The sequence below is a fragment of the Lactuca serriola genome, chromosome 9, assembly GCF_051521515.1.
Source record: "Lactuca serriola cultivar US96UC23 chromosome 9, Lser_US96UC23_V15, whole genome shotgun sequence".
Lineage (NCBI taxonomy): Eukaryota > Viridiplantae > Streptophyta > Magnoliopsida > Asterales > Asteraceae > Lactuca > Lactuca serriola.
The window spans coordinates 169040816-169047000 of NC_136416.1; positions in this window are offsets into that span (position 1 = coordinate 169040816).

Below are 6185 nucleotides of genomic sequence, written 5' to 3' on the forward strand. Positions count from 1 at the left end.
TACAAAGGGACTGAGTAGGGTTAAATATTTGAAGCATGCTAAGAGCATTTGCCTAAGAGACGATATTAGTTTTAGTGATTAGATAGGCAGTTAGAAACTTGTAATAAATAAATGTAATTTATATTTGATGATTAAATAATAAGGGTTTTATTTATAAGTAAAGTTTACTGTCTTTTGTCAATTGTTTATTTTATGTTTCACTTTTGTATGTTTTGACTTCCAGAATAATATGATTATTCGAACTACCCATAGTCAATCATACTTTGGAAGTAAGCTATGAGGTTAGACTGTCATGAATTGGCTTGTAGATTGTCTAAAGTGTTTAGACATAGCAAAGTTTGCTACAACGTTCATCAGTGCTCTTGAAATAAGATTTGAGTATTGGATTAAAACCATGTTCACGTGAATCACTTCATGGAATTTATCACGAGTGATTGTGAGATGATAATATCATATAATCTTCAAACCAATATATATGAGTTGTTGATTATGAGTTTGTTGTGCATTGATAATACGAAAATACACCAGTAACTTGATGTTATAAAACGTGTTGTTGTGTATAATTTAACTAGTAATTAGTACAATCATATAAGTCGAAGTTTATCTGTTCCTCTTATCCTAAGAGGATTAAAATCGATATCATGGGCCCCTCGATGATATTGTTTTGACTTATGTGCCGGGTCCGGTCAGGACTCAATTTATGTGTTCAATTAAGTTCTATTTCAAACAAATCAGAAATCGGGAAAAAAAAAACTATTGGACAATGAGTATGACTTTATTCCATGTCTTTTTCCACACAATATCTTGAAGAACAGAGGATTATATGATCCCTTATCCAAAGGACGCATTATTGACTAGGTTAGAGTTCAACAGCGGCTTCTATAAGCTACGATCGCTAATCGGATTTTGAAGTTACATTGGCAGTTATATTTATTAGACTTATCCAAGTGGGAGACTGTTGGATTAGGTTTTTAAGCCCATAACTATAATTGGTATGTACTTGACCCGATAGTATCATGGTCCTTTTGGGTTGCATTCACCGGAGCAATTTGATAGGATGGATATTTGAGTATTGGATTAAAACCATGTTCACGTGAATCACTTCATGGAATTTATCACGAGTGATTGTGAGATGATAATATCATATAATCTTCAAACCAATATATATGAGTTGTTGATTATGAGTTTGTTGTGCATTGATAATACGAAAATACACCAGTAACTTGATGTTATAAAACGTGTTGTTGTGTATAATTTAACTAGTAATTAGTACAATCATATAAGTCGAAGTTTATCTGTTCCTCTTATCCTAAGAGGATTAAAATCAATATCATGGGCCCCTCGATGATATTGTTTTGACTTATGTGCCGGGTCCGGTCAGGACTCAATTTATGTGTTCAATTAAGTTCTATTTCAAACAAATCAGAAATCGGGAAAAAAACTGTTGGACAATGAGTATGACTTTATTCCATGTCTTTTTCCACACAATATCTTGAAGAATAGAGGATTATATGATCCCTTATCCAAAGGACGCATTATTGACTAGGTTAGAGTTCAACAGCGGCTTCTAAAATCTACGATCGCTAATCGGATTTTGAAGTTACATTGGCAGTTATATTTATTAGACTTATCCAAGTGGGAGGCTGTTGGATTAGGTTTTTAAGCCCATAACTATAATTGGTATGTACTTGACCCGATAGTATCATGGTCCTTTTGGGTTGCATTCACCGGAGCAATTTGATAGGATGGATATTTGAGAAAGAGGTTATTTGTCATTTATTAATATATTATATGAATAATATATTAAGTGAGAAATTATATTATTTAATTGGTATTGATCAAGAATTAATTTAGTGATCAAAAGAGACTGATTAAATTTACAGGACTAATTTGGCAAATCAGTAATACTTATAGTTTGGGCTAATGATCCATGTTGATTAGAGATGGACTATATATATGTGAGAGTCCATGAAGAGTTAGTCCAAAGGGCCTATCATATGGATTGGGAATCTCAAAATTGTATGCTAGTTAGGGTTCATGCTTTGGATAAATGAAAATTGAATGTATAACTTGAGAAAACTTAGATCCAAAGCATTAGGGTTGCATGTGCATCATATGATTGTTATAATGCTTAAAACCCATCAGTTCCAGCCATTCATGAGCCTATGGAACTATTCTGCGATAATGAAGGGGTGGTTGCCTTAACAAAGGAACCCATAGATCATGGTAAAACGAGACATATCCACATAAAGTACTATTTTATTAGACATAGAGTAGAAGAAAGCCATCTTGTCGTAAAGAGGGTATCATCTGAGGATAACCCAACATATCCCCTCACAAAGGGTCTAAGTAGGGTTAAGCATATTTAGCATGCTCGGAGTATTGGACTGAGAGATGATATTATATTTAGCAGTTAGATTAGTTTATTCTGAAACTTGTAACAAAGTAAATGTAATTGACTTTTGGTGATTAAATGATAAATTATTATTTAAGATTTTGTTCACTGCCTTTTGTCAATTGTTTATTATTGTGTTTCATATTTTGCATGTTTTACTTCCTGAATAATATGATTATTCAAACTCCACAGTCGCTCGTACTTTTGGTAGTAAGTAGTGAATTAAGACTATCATGAATTGGATTGCAAATTGTCTAAGGGAGTTCAACATAGCAATAGAATTGTTGCAATATTCATGAGTACTTAAATATGGCTATTTGAGTATTGGATAAACCCTCGCTTAAAGTATTACTTCACGAAATGCATATCGATTAATACTAAGATGATAATATCGTATAATCTTGAAGCAGAGAAATATGAGTCTGTAATTTACAAGTCGGTTATGCATTGGTGATACGAAAACACATCAGTAACTTGGTGTTATAAAACGTATTGTCATGTATGGTTTGACGAGTAAAAGATACAAGTGTATGAGTCAAAGTTTATTCGTTCCTTTTGCCTAACGGGAAACACAATATATGTGGGCCCCTCGATGATTTGGTGTTGACTTATGTGTTGGGCCCAGCCAAGGATAAATTGATGTGTTCAATTAGAAGTCCTATATTATCACAAATCAGAAATAGGGAAACATAGATTCTAGACAAAGAGATTGATTGCATTCCATGTCTTATGTCCGAGGATATCTTGCAGAATGAAGGATTATATGATCACTTATCTTAGGACACGTAACTGACTGGGTCATAGTTAGACAGTAGCTTTTGGAAGCTACAATTTGCTGGTCGATTTAGAGGTCATACTAGGAATTATAGTAACAGACTTATCCAAGTGGGAGATTATTGGATTAGGTGTCTAAGCCTATAACTACAATTGGTATGTACTTAAATTGATAGCAACACGGTCCTTTTGGGTTGCCCTCAAACCTAGCAATTGGACAAGGAAATTATGAATAGGGATAAATTAATTTACTATAGTATTAATATATTAATACAAATGATTTATTAATATGTTATGAAAAATTAATAATATATTAATTAGAAATCATAATATTTAATTAATAGTTAGCCAGAAAATAATTGGAATTAATTTTTGGGTTAATAGTATTAATTGTAAAGTACAGGGACTAGTTTGCAATTATTAAATAGTCGGAAGGAATGTTCCAGAACCTCCTTAGAGGAGGTGGACAAAATTCAAAGGGGAAAACTGTCCAAGGTCCTTGGATAAGGCTTTGGATTTGCTTAGTCCCTAAGCAGGGGAATCCTAGGGTTATCCCTTAAACCCTAGGTTTGGGGCTAAGTTACCTTGACTATTTAAGGAGCCTCCTAGCTCCTATTTTCGGCCATACCTTCCTTTGGAAAAACCCTGGCCGAAATATGCATCCCTGCTCTCCTTTCTCTATAGTTTCCTTCTTGCTAGCTCTTGGGTGTGATTCGATTAGAGGCATGACAAATGTGGTGCTAGGCTTCCAAGAAGATAAAGACCTAAGGATTATCAATTGTTTACTTGAACAATTGAAAGGTATGTAATTCTAAAACCATTCGTAGTCATTTTCAAAAATAGCTTCTTCCCTTAGGGTTCTTATTTTTCAATTCAAAGTTATATGTTCAATAGTTAAAACATAGATCCAAAGTAGGTTGCATGTGAACTTAGCAATTGTTTTTCTAATTTATTTGTTTTACCCATAACCCATCACTTTATACTTTCAAGATGTTGCAAACCAAGAAGAAATCCCAGATCCAAAGTGCTCCCAACTCCAAGATCTTCTCACCACCTTCTTCCCTCTTCAAAACCAATCCAAAACTCTCTTAATGGCTCAAAATTTTCTCTCTCTTGCTCTAGAATTGCTTAAGGGTCGATATAATAGAAGGAGGTTGGGTAAGAAGAGGATATGAGTCCATAAGGTTGCTTAAATACAAGCCAAATCCCTAAAATCAGGGTATGCATGCATTCCACATACGCCCTGCATACGAAGTGTATTCCTAGTGTACTAAGGTGCGCCTTAGTACGTTTAGCATACACACGTACGCATTGCATACTCATCCAAACCCAATTTTCACCAAAATGACACTATGGGACCTTTTTCACACTTTCTTACACTTAGTTACCAAAATGTATTATAATTCAACTATAGATCCAAATTTATAAGTACCTCATCATCAGGATTTTACAACCTTAAACCTTCTCTGGTCAAGAGTGAAGGATTGGTGACTGGCATGCACATTCATGAGTAGTGTACTGATGTGACCTGGGAGCAATTCTCTGAGATGTTTCGCATGAGATATGTGCCATTGGTGGAGAGAGAGAGGCTAGCTCAGGAGTATATGGAACAGAGGTAGGGGACTGAGTTGGTGACCGAGATCACCAAGACGTTTTATGAGATGGCTCTTTTCTGTCCTGAGTTTGCTGCTTTTGAGCAAGCTTAGATGACCCGGTACTTGAGCATGCTCAAGATAGATATCTGCCAATCATGTTAACCCAATGTTATGGTACACTTGTGGAGCTTTGTGAGGCCGCAAAGATCCAGGAGATTGAGACGGAGCTCCAAGCGAGGGAGCAAAGGCGGGATCCGGTGCAAATGCAGCTTGTGGCGAAGCAAATCAAGTTTGTTGATTCGAGATCTGGGGGATAGAGGGGCCGCATTTGTGGCAAGTGTGGAAAGACTCATCATGGTTCTTTTCAATCTTCATCCGGATTCCACAAATGTGGCAAGGAGGGGCATTATGCCAAGGATTGCCGTCAGTGGGTCCCAGTACCGAGCACCATAATCTGTTATCATTATGAGCAGGTTGGCCATATTGAGGCCAACTGTCCCTTGCTTAGTATGCATTGAGGATCACTTATGGGCGCCAGGGTGGGGCGGAGACCCCAAGGAATCGAGGTCGCGCTTTCAGCTCACTGCAGTGGAGGCCGGAGCAGCGTTAGACGTTGTTATTGTTATGTTTTCATTTATTATTTTGTTAGTTATGGTATGGTATGCTTATGTTTATGGTTCTTCTAGGTACGTTCTAAGTGAATTCCTTGCCTGCTCTTGTGTTATTCGACTCGGGTGCAAGTCGGTCCTTTGTGTCTGAGTTATTTAGCAGGGGTTTTGAGATGACTCTTGGAGAGTTGGAGTGTCCGTTGAGGGATTCTACCATCAACAAACACAAGGTTTCTACATCGAGTGTCTATATGGGCTGTGTATTGGAGATTTACGGGGTGCCCTATCCTATTGATCTGATTCACATACCTATGGAGGATGTATACGTGATAGTAGTGATGGATTGGTTGAGTAGTTTTGGAGCTATGATTGAATGTGAGGGTCAGCAGGTGGTAGTTCGTACCCCAAGTGGGGGAGAACTGGTTATTTATGGAGAAACTACCAGGATTGGGTCATCCTTTTGTTCTGCTGTCAGAGCTCGACGGTATATTCAACATGATTGTACGGGTTATCTTGCATATGTGGTTGATACTTAAGTTAGGAAGCAGGCTTCGCTTTTAGATGTGTCGGTTGTCATAGAGTTTAATGATGTGTTCACGGAGTATTTGCATGGTGTGCCTCCGGAGAGGCAGGTTGAGTTCAGGATTGATTTAGTCCTGGGTGTGGCTCCAATTTCTTAGGCGTCGTACTGACTGGCACCACCGGAGATGCAATAATTGTCCTCTCAGCTTCAGGTGCTGTTAGGGAGGTACTTTATTAGACCAAGCAGTTCTCCATGGGGAGCACCGATTTTATTTGTGAAGAAGAAGGATG